The sequence below is a fragment of the Falco cherrug genome, chromosome 13 (assembly GCF_023634085.1).
Source record: "Falco cherrug isolate bFalChe1 chromosome 13, bFalChe1.pri, whole genome shotgun sequence".
NCBI classification, from domain to species: domain Eukaryota; kingdom Metazoa; phylum Chordata; class Aves; order Falconiformes; family Falconidae; genus Falco; species Falco cherrug.
Window position 1 is genome coordinate 22,768,477 of NC_073709.1, and position 17,122 is coordinate 22,785,598.

The 17,122-nt window shown below is 41.1% G+C and overlaps 1 long non-coding RNA gene across 1 annotated transcript in view; it reads right to left on the minus strand.

Annotated features, from left to right (window-relative positions):
- Positions 1 to 16,797, minus strand: part of LOC129737321 (uncharacterized) — a 96,839-nt gene extending 80,042 nt beyond the window's left edge. Inside the window, exons 1-2 of the long non-coding RNA XR_008735042.1 lie at positions 16,419 to 16,797; positions 978 to 1,048 (exon numbers count right to left, since the gene is read on the minus strand). This is a non-coding gene — a long non-coding RNA (uncharacterized LOC129737321). The remainder of the gene's footprint in view (positions 1 to 977; positions 1,049 to 16,418) is intronic.
- Positions 16,798 to 17,122: the final 325 nt, after the last annotated feature.

Genomic DNA, 17,122 nt, shown 5'->3' on the forward strand with positions numbered 1-17,122 from the left:
TTGCTCCAGATGGCACATAAATGACCTGAAGCACAGGGAGGACAACAATTCACACAGTTTTAATGCACATCCCACAGGACTTCTTGTAATACTAGCTTATTTTTTTTCTTTTTTACTGTATAAAGGCCCATAATGCTTAAGTTTGCATGAGATCACAGCTGCATTTCTGAAGATTTGACCATGCAAGGATATTCACATAGAGGATAATATGTCAGGAATCACTGAGCAAAGAAATAAAGGAAGTGTGATTACACTAGCTTTCTGTTTCAAATCAGGAGCAAGCTTTTGAAGAAAATGTCCTCATCATCTTACCATGCTTTGGTTTGCACTTCAAACAGCCTTAGGGCTCACAAGATGGATTATGAAACTAAATTGGAAGACCCACTCCAGCAGCACACCTACTGCACTCCAACAAGTTACAGGTATGCAACCTACAGGACCAGTTTAGGAACAGTTCAAGGTAGAGCATCTGAAATGCATTTCACGTGGACATCAGCTCCTTGGTACCAACTGTTCCATTCACACAAGGAGAAGGTAGAAGCAGAGGGAAAGGAAACAAAGCATGACCTGTCAAGCAGCTCCTCTACTCTAAGGCCAGTCCTGAAATCCTGACACTTGAACCAAGCACCTCCTGAGCTGATTTCATCCCTGTTGAAGGACAGTATGTTACCAAACCAGACCCAAACTAAAAAAATCACTTTCAAATTAAGGTCCCAAGGCAAAAACTTTCATCTGAAAATAAAAGCAAAACAAACTCACAGGTTTAACTGAAAGTGATGGCAGTAACAATAACACATGGCAATAATAATAAACATTACAGGATCTGATTTTTCATCAGAAGATTGGAAACTTTGACTAAAATGATTAACCTTGTCTGAGAACAAAGTTTTTCTAATTTTTTAAAAAAAAATTAGGAAAAAGAAATCCCTGTCTGTCATACACAATCACAAAGTAATGGTGAGTCAGACCAGACTTACCTCAAGCTGAGATTTGTGGTTCTCCCCACTGTTCCTCTGCCTGCTTCAGAACTATCACCTGAAGATAGCAGCTGCAGAACAAAGGTATTGAGAAGGGTGGAGAAAACAGGAGAATCACACATCAAATTATAAATATGAAAGCACATAGTATTTTTTAAACTAAAGTGTGTTTAGCAGAGGAAGGAAAAAAAATGTTACTGAATAATCTGAAAAAAGTAAATTGGGTTGTTTTATGCTGCCAAAGAAAATAAACCCAGCATCATTCAAGTTTCTCAGCATGGGCATGCAGAAGATTGCATGGAACACAAACACTAATACTAAAAAAAGGCAAACATCACCTTCCTGAAAATCATTTAGAGACCTAAGGCTTTTTGGAATCAGAGTGGATGACATCTCCATTCTGCAACATCTGAGTAAAGCAGCAGATTTCTTGTGGTTAAAGGGTTTCAGAAAAGATTCGTCAGACCTAGCATCATTTTGCAATCCCACATAATGTTGATTTCTTCATAAGCTCATCTTGATTCCCTCGTGGTTCTGGCAGCAATAAATCACAGCAGTTTAAAAGAAGGTCATGTACACATTTTCATATTTCATACACGATCCTGTTGCACAAAACAAATGATCCGGGGCACTTTGCTTGAGGGTTGTAAAGTCATCAGTTTGCTTTGGATTGACTTTAATATGTCTCTGTGGAATACTCTCATTCTTTTCTCCTTCAGAAGGACTCTGTACACTCATTTGTTCCCTAACTACTTTCAGGAAGGCCCTAAACTCATCCAAGATTTAACAGACCACAAAGCTTTCTCTTACAGGCAATTGGAGTACACAGGATCATGCAGTCCACCTCACTCCTGACTCCGAAGTGGGATCTCAAACCCTCATTTAGGCACCTTGGCTCCCTGAATAGTTTGTGAGGAGGCAAAAGCACCTGAAAGTAAGACAGAAAACCCACACACACCTAGAACCTGCACCTCACTGGGAACCTCCGATTTCCAGTACTGCCCCTCCAGAGCCACCATCCAGCTGCTTCACCATGCTACAGCCCAGCAAATCCAGCTCTCAGTCACCTCCTCAGGGCATACCCGCGCTCTTTCCCTCAGGTGCTCAAGAAGACTGCTCTGGTTCTTATTAATTTTATAAGCCCAGCATAACCCAGAGCACAAGGGAACATGGTACACAGGGACCCACATAATCAAAAAGTGACCAGGTTATGCTTAGTAGGGCTGGTGTTGGACTAGAGTTCATAATTTCAGCTGGATGAGACCTGGTTCCATGCTAAGACAGTCTGATGCTTTTGCACCCTTTGTGCCCTGGGGAATGTCTGGTTTCTTGGTTTCTGGTTTTCCCATCGACCATGGTACATGAGCACTTTGTTAGGGATTGCTGTGTGTGGTATTGTGTGCATGGTAATAATGTCTGGTATCATGAGGCTACTACACAAGATCACTTCAGGACAGACCCTAAAGCTGAGCATATCTGTCCCTGACATCTTTTCGTTCCTTTTTGAGTTTAGTTTTAACTTTGCATCTCTAGGTTTTGTAATTGCTAATCAGAGCATATTATGTTGAGTCTCTCATTCACTAATAATTTCACACAATCTCTTACAATTGTTACTGGGTCTGTTTGGAAATATGGTTGCATTTAGTGATCTTATTTATAAGTATCAACTTCTGCCTAATATAAAATGCAAACCAAATTGCTGTATATGAGGAGCTTATTCTGTATTATCATAGAAACACATCTGCTTATATTTTCATTACATTTTTAGACCTACATGAAAATCAAACCCAAGACAATGTAGAAAATGAGCACCAGTACCTAGAACAGGTCTTATTTTAAAACAGAGATATGGATTTCATACTTTACGCACCCTTTTTTATACCAGACCAAAACACTATACATGCTACTAACTTGAGCTACAACTTTTATTGTGGTTGAAATCTTGACCCTTCCTCCCAGAAACACTGTCATGGTCCCTGCTATAAACCCCAGAGCTAGTGACAGCTACAGATTAGCAAGAGATTAGAGGCCAAGGGGATTGCTCCAGACCCCATTTTCATGCTCCAGAGAAAAGTTATTGTATTATTTCTGCTACTGCTGCCTGCTGTCTCCTTGCTTCACACATGGTCGAGAACCCTCCCTGCTCCCAGTCTCTCACGCCTCCAGCCAGGCAACAACTTGTAATAAAAAGCTGATGCCAAAAATTGGAATCATAACTGTATATTGAAATGCTCCTCTGAAGTGCTTACATCCCCAACACCATATGGACCTAGCAAAGGATCTCAGAGAGGGAGAGAGGGGAGGAGAGAGACGAGAGCTTCTAGCTGAGAAGCACGCGGACTCATGCTAGCAGCAGCACAGCAAGCTGCTGGAACTGATTTACCACTAAAGCACTATTAACCAATAACTGACTTCTTCCAATTATTTGCTTCACAAACAATAATCAGGTTAAAATTAGTAATCTGAATATAAAACTTTTCTTAAAGGAAAGGGAGTGCTGTCCTGTGGGGGTAGAGGAAGAGGGAACACTCAGGAAAGGAAGACATGAAAAAGCGTCCTGGAGGTAGGAAATGTGTTTCGTATCAAGGCAGAGCTGCAGGACACCACACAGCACACTTTTAGCTCCCTCTCTCACCTCAGGGACTGCCAAATGCCACTGTGGTGACAGCAGGGATGAGCCAGGAGCCAGAGCAGAGCGTATGAGGCCCAGGGACGTGTGTGCATGAAGGAGAGAAAATGATAGTGAGAGATGGAGATTTAATGGCAGAGATTAAAGTCTCAAATATATAATCCAGTTTTGTATGATTTTCCTACTCTATTCTCAGTTTGCAATTACAGACCAAAACCAAAAACCTAGCCTTTTATTCACACACTTATTTTCTTAGATCTAACCATTGCACTGCAAATATCTACCAAACAGCCACGTCTGTTCTAAGAAATACAGCATCATTGAGAGTCGACAGATCAAGAAACACGTACACAGGTAAGAGACAGCATTTTCAAAAGCAGGGAGGATCCTGATTCTGGGGTGACCATCTTGTTTATCACAAACTAGAGACTTCTTTTAAAGCTTTGATTTTGGTGACTGTAGCCAAATACAAGAAAGAAAACTGGAGCCCAAACACAAATGTCTGGCTCCTATTCTTTTCTTAGACCACCATGCTGGATTACCACCACTGCTAACAGCACTTCCACTGCAAATTGGCAGCTGGGCCCCTTGACAAAACATGAAGATATGTTGATGGACCTTGAGTCAAAAACACTGAAGTATTCACTCCATTTAATATAGAAAAGCAACTAAATCTTTTAAGTCAAAAATTCTACTGGGAAATAAGCAATAGGCCTTGCTGTGTTCCAAATGTCAGGACTTCCATCCCTCTCCTATAAATTGCAGGCAGGGCTCAAGCACGAGGGGGGAATTCCCAGCACAATCCTGCACGCCGTGTGGACCAGAGTTCTGGAAAAGGACAACACTGAGCAACTGCATTATCCGTATGATTTTCCAGTCTTTTCACATGCCCAAAGAGGGAAAAAAAAAAAAGCCCACACCTGGACAGGAAGTGATTTTACTTAGCATGGTGGAAATTAAGGTGCAAATTATGGGAAATACTTGTACAGGAAGACTTCAGCTTCCTCACACTTGGCAGTGTCACTGACTAGGAAACAATAATACTAGCTGTTCAGAGATTGTACCACCCTTTCTAATAACTTTGTGCAGCGTGAGATGTTTCTTCCAGTCTGCAAAATCCTGTATAATTTTGAAGCGTATTAGAGGTGAAGGAAGTGAGGACCACTGGCTATAAAACACAAAGGTCAAGATACAATCCCTGCCCTGGGAAGTCCCTACACTGCAGATTAGCAGCTGTTTCGACAGTTTAGCAATGAAAGTATCCCTCTAATATTGCTGTGGTTTTACACTCCTCCCAGTACACCCACTGCAGAGCACTGCATCCTCAGCTAGAAAGGAGGGTGTTGGCATTTTTCTCAGCAGTTCTTGAATTTTTGCTCCATATATTTTTGCTTTTAGGTATATTTTCTTCCTTTTTCTGCAAGTAAAAAACTTCCAGTCAGTAAACAACAAGAATTTCACAGCCATTATTTTAAAAAGCACATAGGAAATTAGGCTGTAAATGCCATATTTAAGTAATTCCTGACAAAAGCAAGTTCTAATAAGATTTCCTGATGTGCTAAAAGACAAGATAGGAAGTACCAGGACAGCCAGGCTCACCTAAACTGATCTCAGACAAGAGACTTTCACATAAGGCTTCTTGCCTACATTGTCACCACTTCCTGCTCTTTGTTCCATAAGATAGGATACTTCATTAGATTTGCAACCTCGTGCTCATTCCCATGGCAACTCATGGCACAACAAAACATAAGACGTTAATCACCATTCTCAGACTTCATCAGGAGAGAAGAAACTGAGCTGTGAGCTGACAGAATTGCATGACTCACAAATAAGTAAGTGCAACAAGGGAAAGTAAAAGTGTTATAGCATGCTACAGTGCCCTAGGGATAATGGGGATCCAAACCATGCTGCATAGATCCCCGTCCAGATCTGGATCTTCATTTCCCCACTGTCTGGCAATATTAAGAGTCAGTGCTTTAACTTGTGGCATTCAGACTCAGAAAGGGATGAATCTTAGCTCCACAAAGATAGCGTTATAGTCACGTTCCCTGGCCTATTCCTGCTCAGGGCAGAATCAGACCTAAGTCACAATGAGGTCCAGGGTCAACGACCCAGAGTTCAACTGGCCCAATTATTTCTCCTAATTGCATCTCTAGTGGAAACGTTTCCTTATCTGAAGCCTCAGTTGAAAGATCCTCTTTTGAGGGCATGTGAGAGAGACTGTTTATACTTATGCTTCACTCCTTTGAATGTTTTCATTTCCACTGATAATCCTGTTTTATTGCCTGGCTTTTCTCTCTCTGTCTGAGATAAAGCTACATCAGTGCTAGAATCTTACTGCTGACGGTGACCTGCTTTCAGGGAGACTTCTCTGTAAAACATTTTCAGAATAAAAGATATTGCAAGACTCACATCTAAATATTCCCGCAAGTATTCAATTTTGTAAGCTTGCACCCAATACTCTGGTTTCAAAAGAAAGTCATAACCATTCCTTGGATGGCAAAATAAATATTAACAACACTAGGACAAAAACAGAGGAACAATGTATATTTAAATAAACTAAAAAGGTTTAGACAGTGAGCATTTGAATCAATTTTATACCTATATCTCAAGCTGAGGCTAAGAGTTTGATCTCTGGGAAAGGCCCCAAAGCTATCTTTGATCATAAGAAGTTCCCTATGCTGTATCCTTCAAGTAAGTATAATTCCCCTGGTTCAGATCTCCTTGGACCTTGTGTAAAGAAACTAATCTTTGATTTGCTGTGTAAACACAGTTGCACATACCAGGTTAAGTATGTCTAGGAGGCATTCCTGCATCCTGCTGGCATGGGCATTTCTCCTAAGCCTCTAGAGGATTTGTTCATTAATATCTTTCTCCTGCTTAGTACTCCATTGCATTGGTTTCATTAGGCCGGGGGAACAAACAAATTTTTCCAATAGGATGTTCCTAGAAGCTGGATGAGTTTAGATTTGTTTTATTCAAGCATACTCTCCAGGAGATGGTATTTTAGAAAGACTGAGTGCAATGTGAAGTAAGGTGTGCAATATATGTCAGACTGGAAGACCCCATTCACAGGGACTGATGAAAATCATTCCTTAAGCTACAGCTTTCATAGCTTCCTTTCTATGAACGTCATGCCTGCATGGATCCACACAAAAAAAGAAAACAGAAAGCTAGCCAAATTTCAAAAAATCTGGAAATCCCACAAAATTACTAAATCCCACAAAATTACTAAATCCCACAAAATTACTAAATCCCACAGAGTTCCTGTTCAAAAGTATAAATTAACCAGAATTTGTTTGAGAGTCCTGTCAAAAATCTGTGAACAAGCCCAGTCTGAACTTTGCAACTCAGATCTCATGTGACTGAAGGACCTGAGAGCAGTCCTTACGGTTCTGAAGGGGTCTCAACATGCAGCTGCTCCCACATAGAGAAGCTGATGAGAGCAGCATACCCCTGCAGAATGCCAAGATCTGTGGAAAACCCAGGAGCTCAAACTGAGCACTGATGGTTTTCAAATTCCTCTGAAAATAAAATGAGCTCTTCCGATTTTCCCCTGCAGTGGCAGCAGCTCCAAAGGCATAAATGGTTGCTGCTGTGGTAACACAGTCATAGTGATTCCATAAACATTAGAAGTATGCCTTGGGAAGACATTTGGGAAGTAAGTTTTAGATTTATCCCTTGTAACTCTAAGCACCACCAGAAAGTGAGCCAGATCTACCAACACGGTCACTAGCCCTCCTTCCACAAACTGGACAGGGCACCAAAGGCTCCTAATGGTGGTGCTCACCTAGGTGCCAAAGGCAGGTGACAGGAACAGAAGGCATCACGTTTCCAAACCTCAACAATGAAGCACACTGCTTCTTCAGACTTGCTACCAAATCACTCATCTGCAGGTTCAACAAAGGGCATTTAGTTATGCATTTTTCTAGCCATTAATTTTCTTGCACCTGGAAAGATACTGTTAATACAGGCCCTATGTTTTCACCACACCTGTTTGTTAATGTCTGCAAGAGCACTGTCGTCCCTGATGCAGTCTCAAAAAGAGAGAAGGTATGAGAGCTAGGTCAGGGTAGCACTTCTGGGTGTTTTCAAGCTGAAGAACCCCCAGGGAACAAATCACGGCTTCCTTACATGTAATACATGAGTACAAATTTGACCCAGTGATAACTGTGGTGGATGATGGGGTATGTGTGGATAGTTTGACAAAGTAGATGGAAATCTTGATGCCATTCTTCACTCTGCTGTGCATTTCTTACATTAACTTCTACTAGTAAAATCTTGCAGCAAGAAAAAATCAGCCAGTGCTTTGTCTTTGACATCAGAAAGGCTGTGATGTTATCTTTGTAGTATAGAAAATTCTTTTCTATAGAATAGAGATTATAAACTGCTCCCCTGTTTCCCAGAGGTCTCCATAGATAAACATCAAGAACTCAGATGCTGTGACTACAAGGTCACACAAGGAATAAGTTACTACATTTACGTCTAAAAACTTGACAGAATGAACACTACATATTCATGTATGTGTTTATTTAATGAGCTTTCTTTTATTTTTATTGCTTTGCTTACTACAGCTCAGTAATTTTGTTTCTAGTGTTTTTTCGCAAGTTATCTCTGTCTGACATGAAAGATGTAATTAGAGACAATGTCAGGTTGGAAACAGTCATCTGCTTTCTAGCTAAATCTTCCTACAAAGGCAGCCACTGCCAACTGGGATGTATAGCAGCTGACTGTAATGGTGCGTACAATGTTTAATTGTGCATATATGATACACGTTATTTAACTTTCTCTTTGTTTAATGCAGCACATAGAAATTCTCAGGAGGCTGAGGAGGGTCATATCCATGGCTGAATGAGAAAAGAACATTAGAATTATCATTACAGGCCTTCCTCCCTTTGACTTAACTGGATGAACCCTAGAAGATTTAGAGTTCAGGTTCAGTTCAGATAAACATCCAAAAGTTCACAGGTTTACCCAAACTATCTGAATCTCTAGAGCCCCAAAATGAGCTGGAAACCTCCAGAACTGCCTTTCTTGAGGGATTTCCTGCACTTCCACTTCTGGACAAAAATGAGAAGTGAAAAAAAAAAAAAGTAAAAATACTCTTAACGTAAATTAAGTATTGCAGACCCTCAGCACAACTCATTTAAGTTACACTCTAAAAATCAGTCTGCTCACATAGATTTCTTATCAAGTGTTTTGGTGATTATTTTTTTTTAATATCAGCTTTTATGTCTGAATGAGACCACGTTAACTTTTTCACCTGACTTCTCTCAGTCTATCCTACTCATTTTTATCAGCAGATTTTTGTGAGTGGAAGCCAGAACAGATGGTAAAAGGGGTTCTGTTCTCCTACACATTTACAGTACATCTACACAGCATATTTAGGTCTTGCAGAGAATATCTCTTCATCTAAAATATTTATTAAAGCAGTGGCTAAGAGGTAAAGAGAAGAGGCAGGGAGTACAGTGAAGTAGTTTACAAAGTGCTGACACTCACAACAGATAGACCTCTCATTGGCATAGGAGCTGCTGTTTTCCCTCTTTGACACCGATATGGAAAAAAATCAGCAGCCACGCTATCAGCAAGAACGTGACCCTCTGATCAGCAGTTGTTCACTTTCCCAGAGCAGATTCACGTCTACCAAATTAACTGTGGCCATTCATTTTCTCTGTTGTAAAAATGTGTTTTCAATCACCTTTGGGACGAAGACAGATGCTCTGTACCAAATGAAGAGCACATTGCCTTGTAGTACTTTCCATCATCCCCTTCACTTGTAAAGCCAGAAAGGAACATGGGCACCCTTGCCACAAGTGCTGTTCTCCTAGCACACTGTGCAGGGCCCACCTCCTCACAAAACACCCTCCAGAAACACCCTCCCCATTCATCCGGCGATGTGTTCTGCCATTTGTACCGGGCTGACAAGCAGTCACTTCTTATGCTACAAAGTAGGAAAAAAAGTGTATTTCATAACCTGGTACTGCCATACGGAGCCAAACAAAGGTCTATGTAGTCTGGTCTAATAACAGCTATAAGAAAAGGGGTATATACAGAGCAATCCTTTCCCTGCTGTATCCATTCAGCTACCAGCTTAGAGACTACCTGAACTGAGAGTTCTCACCTGCACCACCATGTTTATTAGAGACTCATGAACGCATCCTCATTTAATTTGCCTAATCCTTTTCTGAACCTGCTTATGCTTTTGTCCAAGACAACATCCTGTGGCAATGAGGTCCATGACTTCATCGCCCTTCCTTTTGCTTGTTTAAAATCAGCTATGAGAATTTCAGTGAGTGTTTGTAGTTCTGTTTAGTTAGAAAATGAATAGAGAAATAGCTCCTTATTCACTTCCTCTATCCTTCATTCACCCTTGCTGCTTTTAAATATAATGATCGTCTTTCCCCCACAGTCACTTTTTTACAGCACAGGAAGTCCATCAAGCTCTTTGTCATGTAGAATTCATTCCATAGCATCCTTATGATCTATTTCTCCGTTTCTTCTTAAAATCTTTGGGATTTTTAAATTACAGTATTTCCAGAGTTTCACATAGAAGACTAGGTGTGAATGCTCTGTGGCATGATGCTCTATACTTTGATTTCTATTCCCTTCCTACCAACTCCTAGCATTCTAGCTGGCTCTGCCATTGTTTTGAAGTGATGTTGCCAGAGCTAGCCATAATGACACCTCAGGTGCTTCCCCCAGATGGGAATAGCTGTTTCCTGCTACTCATGGCATATATAGAATTTACTAATAGCTATATATTCCTGCTACTCATGGCATATATAGAATTTTAGCTAGTTTCTTCACTCTTCATTTATTAAGGTTAGAAAATAATCTGAGAAACAAGATTCAGCCATTCAGCATCCTAATAGCATCTGCAGCTCCCCGGGATTGATTTGAGTTCAGATGTTCCTGAATAGTTTTGTGTCATTAGCAAATCCTGTCCTTTTACTGCTTATCCCCATTTTTAGATCAGGATCAGGTAACATGGAACAGATTTTTGTCAGTAACTTCCCCCTCCTGTGATTGCCAGTCCTTCAATTACATCATTGTGATGTTCTAGCTAATTGGGGAAGTGTTTTCTACATGACTTTCACCCATTTCTTGGAGGCTTGCCAAATCCATCCTCATAAAAGCATGAAATACCTCTTAACTGACATGGGTTATGAGTTAGTAAAGCAACACGTCTCTCTCTCACCTCCTTGCTAGGTCTCCATCAATGCTATGATACATGTTATCTCTTTAAGAAAAAAACTGACATAGGAAGCTTAGCTTCCTATCTCTTTTATATTTTTCTTGTTTGGCTTTTTGATTTCCAGGTTTTTTTCACACCAGTTCAGTGTTGATCCAGGATTTGCCTCCTATCACCGTTGGCTCAAATGCCTGAAATTATCCAATATCCCAGCAATGTTCTCAGGTTTTTAGTTCCATCCATCCTCCTGCATGCCAAACCCAGAGCCTGCTACAGTTTCATATCCTCCAGAAAAACCTGCTAGTCAATCTGGCAGCTGAAACTCATGTTTGCTGCACCTTTTCCAGAGAAATGTGTCTCATGGGGCCTGTTCAGCCACTGATGAAAGGCAGGCTTAAGCATGAAACCCCCTGCGGCTCCAGCAGCAGTTCGATGTCGCTGTCCCGGTGTGTTGGCGCTGGGGGAAGAGGAGGGGCACACCACACATGTATAACCAGGCACACACAGTACATCTTCTCACCAGATGGTGCATCAGACCTGTTGCAGTTTAACTTTTAATTAAACTAAGAACTGAGGGCCACATTCAGTCACAGCATCAGTTTCCTCCAAACCAGATGTCTGCAAGATACCACAAAAATTGTATTCATGTGAGCCCAAACCCAGGCTGTGGGTGGCCACTGCCCAAGCCTCATATACCATCTCTGTCAGGGCAAGAAGGCTTCTCCAACAGCGAACTGACAGCCCCTTTGTTCTGGGCCACCGTGCCCTGAAAGCCTCCTCTATCCTGCATGGCACACATGAAACCAAAACTCCTGCAGCATGCCACTGTTGCTAACTGGGCATAGAAAACGGCCTGGAACAGAGCAGGACACGCTCCATAAGGTTTACCCAAAGCTTCCCAAAGCAGCATACTTCTTGCCAAGGCACCCAGTAACTGCACAGTGCAAGCATAGTTACTTTAATTTTTTCTAGCAGCTCAGCACACTGATCAAGATGCCCTCTGTGCCGAAATCCCAGATGTGCACTGTAGTCCTGGCTAAGAGAAACTGGCAGGAGGTGTCTCAGTTGATAAGCTATTAGTGCCTATTAGACATTTGGTAAACATGGATAAATCTATGAAGCCTTCAAAAGGCCCTGGATAACATTTTCAGTAGGCAGATGGTAAGAAAATTTAAAAAGATCCAGACCAAGTTACATGGCAGCCCTACATCTTTCCTGGAGCCCTGCCTCTAGATCTTGTGTGCCATATGATGATTTTAGAAAAGTGAGGTCCATAAGGCTCCAAAGAAACAATAATGATTTAATTTATGTGGGCAAAATCTGAAGCCAGTAGCCTACCTGTAATGTCAGTTGTCAGGCAATGGTAACAGGCTAGTACAGATTTTTATATCCTGGGCATTGACTCAGTGTCAAATATTTAACGAAAAAAAATTAAGAAAAATAAAAAGTAGCTGATCCAAGGACTGGCAATGACTGTACTCAAGGATCCAATCCCCCTCTTGCCTCCAGTCCCCTCCCCATGCTTCACCCTAAGTTTCCCCTCCCTCTCTGCCTTTCTCGCTTGGAAGATGTTATTGTTTAGCATGGCACATTCCCAAGCTGCTAGACCAGGACAGTAAAATTATTCACTGACTTTACTGTACTCTTCTACCAGTCACTCATTTTTTAAGCTTTCAGCCCTCCTTCCCTCCACCCCCACCTCCTCCATTCCCCAATGAAATTCACTTTTTCCCTTCTCTCCCTCCCTTTCTGCTAGGCAGAGCCTGGAAAAAAGAAATCAAGGCCAAACTCAACAAAACTACTGCTGCGTAATAGCAGTCCTTTTTCACACACAGATGGTCAGTCAGAAGAATGAGCGCTTTATAAGACAGACATCATGCTGGTCTTTACAATCCTGTTCTCCTGGACCTCGGCAGGAGTTTTTCATCACCAAAGTGGATAATAACTCTGTCAGACACCTCATACACACAGGTATTAATAAAAAAAGAAAATACTGTAGTGACTGATTTTACAAGAACCTGGGAATCTTAATGTGATAGTTAAAAATGCGCACGATGATTACGCACAACCAATAGCTATGTCAACAGGGGTTTATAGCAGGTCGCTAATAAGCAGGGAATGCGCTTATGTATACACCGATGGTTTTGCACTTTATTGACAACATTTCCGCGGCCAAAGTCCATTTACCGTTGCATAGTCATAAACATGCACACGTTGTGTGCTTGTAAACGCCTAAGTGGCCAAAGACTTCTCCATGTTTGATATGGAAACACCATTTGCATGGGTAATAGCAGTTTACAGCATTGCTGTCTGCTGTACCACAAGGTGCTAGCAGTTGCACATGCCTTTAGTTCTGAAATTTGGCTGAATCTATAAATAGACTTAAACATGTTATTTTTAAAGAAAATTCCTTTTTCCCAAAATTGAGTTTTGATGACAAAGGAGGTAGATTCCCATCGTTATTTAGATGCCAAACCCTCAGTTTTTCTTTTGATAGATCTAGAGTGTCAAAATCACATATGAAGACATAGACAGCACCAGCATTCACTGAGTCAGAAACACAGCTGCCTTTGTCTAAAATAGAAAAATATTTTCAGCTCTACGCTTTCCTACAACAAAAGTAGCAATGCTAATGAAAATCGTTGCAATAGGTTTGAAGTAGGAGCTGTGTTCTAATAGTCATCTTCCTCTTTCTTCCACAAATGGAAATTCTTAGCACTTTTGCAGCTCAGCATTTTCAAATTCAAATAGAATGAAATTATGTGTGAACTCTCACATTCTCACTTCATTAGTCATTCCCTTCATTAGCCAAATCAGAAGGGGCAGCACTTAATGCTTCTGCTCATGAAAAAAGTTCTCCCAATAACGTATTTGAGAGCTATTCTGACATTAAAGTTAAATAAAAAAACGTACTTTGTACTTGATCTAATGAAGGCATAAAAAAAGAAATTATGCCACTTAGAAGCTTAAAGATTATCTCAAACAGAAATTAATTTGCTGACATCCTTTTATTATCAGCAGACAGTCGCACGCTAAGCACTAAACAGGTACAGTGTATGTGGAAGGACAAATCCCTGCTAAGGACGCACGCTTTCCACAGGTTAAGTAGTACCCACTCTTCAGCCCTCAGTCTCCATTCTTCCTTGGACACAGTGGTAAGAAACTGCCTCTTTTCCTACTCCAGCTACCCCTTTTCTCCTGTCCCTCCCTTCAGCCTACATTCCAGAACTATTTCTTTGCACTACTGAAGTTTCTGAAAAATAAACACCCATCAACAGCATCGCGCTGATGATTTGTACTCTCCCCTGGGTGCAAAATCAATTCAGGATTTTGTTCAGGAGCTGCCAAAGAACAGCACATTACCTATCATTAAAGAGATGCATGGCCAAACCTGGGAGTGAAGATTGCCAAGAACTGGGCTTTGCTGTGCCCACCTCAGTTTGGTGCTGTCAAGCCTTCAGCTTCATTCTCCAAACATAATGAAACAAATTAAGTCAGCCTTTTCAGCATCAATCCCATCCACCATAAATTAATTTTTAGGGGCATTTTCCCATGGATTCAATCCAACTGACCTGGATTCCATGCTCCTCTTTTACACCAATCATCAAAATTAACAGTAAGTGTTCAAAATGAGTTCTCATACATATGGAGCACAGAATAAGATTTAGGAAAGAAGGTTAAAAGTGTTTAGCCACGGGGGGGGGGGGGGGGGGGGGGGGGGGGAGCGGTGGGGAATATACATATTAACTCTGAATGCACAAAAACCCCATATACTCCTGTTTTCAGTCAGCCTTTTCAAACTTGTAGATACTATTTTTTAATTATTACTAATGACAAGCACACAAACTATGCCACATCAGCAAAACCTTAATAAAAAAGGGGTGAAAGGAAAGAAGAAATGTACATAGCTAAAGACAGCTTTTTTAGCAACACCGATCTCAACAATTCATGAAACCTTCTCTGGCATGGATGGTCCTGGCCTCTGTGGAACAGAATGTAGGACTGGGCTCAGGATGAGGCTAGCAGGGCAGTCCCAACACTAAGCAAACCAACTTTCTAATTAAGGATCTTAAATAAGGTAGGAGAAAATGAAGTAAAGAAGAACAATTTTGCCTTGATGAGTAAATACATGGAGAAAAGGGAAACCGTGGGTTTCAATGTATATTCTCATCTTCTCTCTCTGGATACCTCAGTCTGACAAACTGAATTTCCACTCTTAAGAGCATCAGTTGCAATGATTACCACCAGCAGCAATTTTTGATAGCTAATGGTGGAAAAAGTCTAAAAACAGATAGGGTGATCTATCCTCAGTCTCCCACACTTTTCAAGCCAGCTTGGAGATTTTTTATAATCCTACACAAGCTCCAGAGTATTTAACAGGAACTTCTGTGTTTTCTTTCAGAATTTCACTTTTCTGAATTGGGTTTCAAAATGTTTCCATCTTAGCATAGAAATAAGGGAGGATATAAACCAACCCTGCAATACTCTGGCAACCTTGTGCGAGTCAGAAATGCACATATGTGAATGACCTGATAGGGGCTGAAACCCCTGGTTTGTAAAACCAACCATCAGGCTTCAGCGCCCTCAGTGGAGACAGGATTGATCCCTGGCAATCCAGGATTATTAAGGCTATATTTTAGAAAAAAATAACAGCATTTCAGGGGGATTTTAACCCAAGAAAGATCTTCTGATGGTAATGGCATTACTACCTTTCTATCTCCCCCTTCACTTCTTCCCTGCTTACTTCCCTCTGCCAGCAGCTCCCCCACCGTGCCCTCCAACATACAATGCTCTTTCTCCATCTCAGCCTCCAGTCACATAATTGCTCTGAAAGGCAGGATCCCCAGGCTCTCACGAAGCTCCTGCTGAAGTTAATGAGACTTGGCACAAGATCTTCTTATAGAGAATTACTTGCAAGAGCAGCACCTTACTATTGGAGACAACACAAAAAAAACTTCTTCACTGACAGTTTTCATCCTCAGCTCTAATTTTTACCCAGGTCAGGAATATTTTTTGCTTTATATCTGACTTGACAGTTATTAATACTACTGTGAGTACATACCACCTGACTTTATATGATTTAGAAAGAGGAGAGAGAGCAAAGATAACAGTTTCATTATAAGTTTTAAGTGCCCATAAATCTTTCTACATCAAACCATTACTGATCTCCCAAGAGGGATTCTCCAAACACTGAAGCCATGCCTATTTGGCAAGAACTACAGACAGGGATTTCTTTTTTAGCCTTCTTCGTCTCTACAGAGGGTAAAAATCTTGGAGAGAAATCTTTGGTCCAAAAGCCTTCTTTTTTTCCTGCAGCAGTTCGAGGAACAGCGATGGTTTTAATAGAGTTCTCTAATGACTCTATAGCTTCTTTTTATAACTCTTTCTTGGAGTAATAAAGTGGCAGAGGTAATGATACTGAATCACTAACTTTTCTACAGTGAAGAAGAGAGCATGAGTCCATGGAGTTATTTTCATTCAAAGCCCAGTGCCCAATGCAATTCTAGCTTCTGCAAAACACAGAGTTAAAATTCCTTCTCTCCTGTGTGCTCTCCTAGTTTATATCAGGAGGTGAGCTCATGCTGGCCAGTTGCTTGGGGAGTAATTTCAAAAGTCCCACCTTGACTCCTGTTCTGTGATATTCCAGTGACTGTTCCTCAGAGTGCCTGAGACAGAGCCGATCAATGCCCCCTTGAGCTCTCCAGAGAAGCACAGAAGTAATGGGCAGCTCCATGGTCTGGCTTCTCCCACCTGCACGTTGTACAAGGAAGCTTCCTCCAGCATCACCTGCAGAGGATGAATCAGATCCCAGGTGGGATAAATTCTCCAGTCTCTCTTGCTGACCTTGAAAAGGTCAAGGCTTCGAATTTACGCACTTTTATTTGATGACAAAATCAGAACAGGATGGTTCTAGACCCTCATGCAAGTAGTTTTTCTAATGTCAGGGATCATGCAACATGAAATAGTATATACTTTTTCACCACATATCTTTATAAAAGTGCAGACCAAGATTGGGAGACCCTTACAATGGCTGTGAGGTAAAACACAAGTTCCACTGAAGGAAACTGGTAGACTTTTTAGCACAGATTTCAATGGCACTGGAATTTCACTCCTACTTATGCTCAAATGGCTAGGTTTATTAGCGTGAGATCCCCTATCTATTCAGTAGAAAACTTATTAAATTTAAAAGAGTATATTGAAAATCACTATCTGAACCAATCAAGACTAAATATATGTACCTCATTAACCAAAACCAAATGTGTTTTCATCTACAGTTCAGTTCTTGTTACAGCTGGAGCTGTGACATGGTTCTGTGTTATGCTG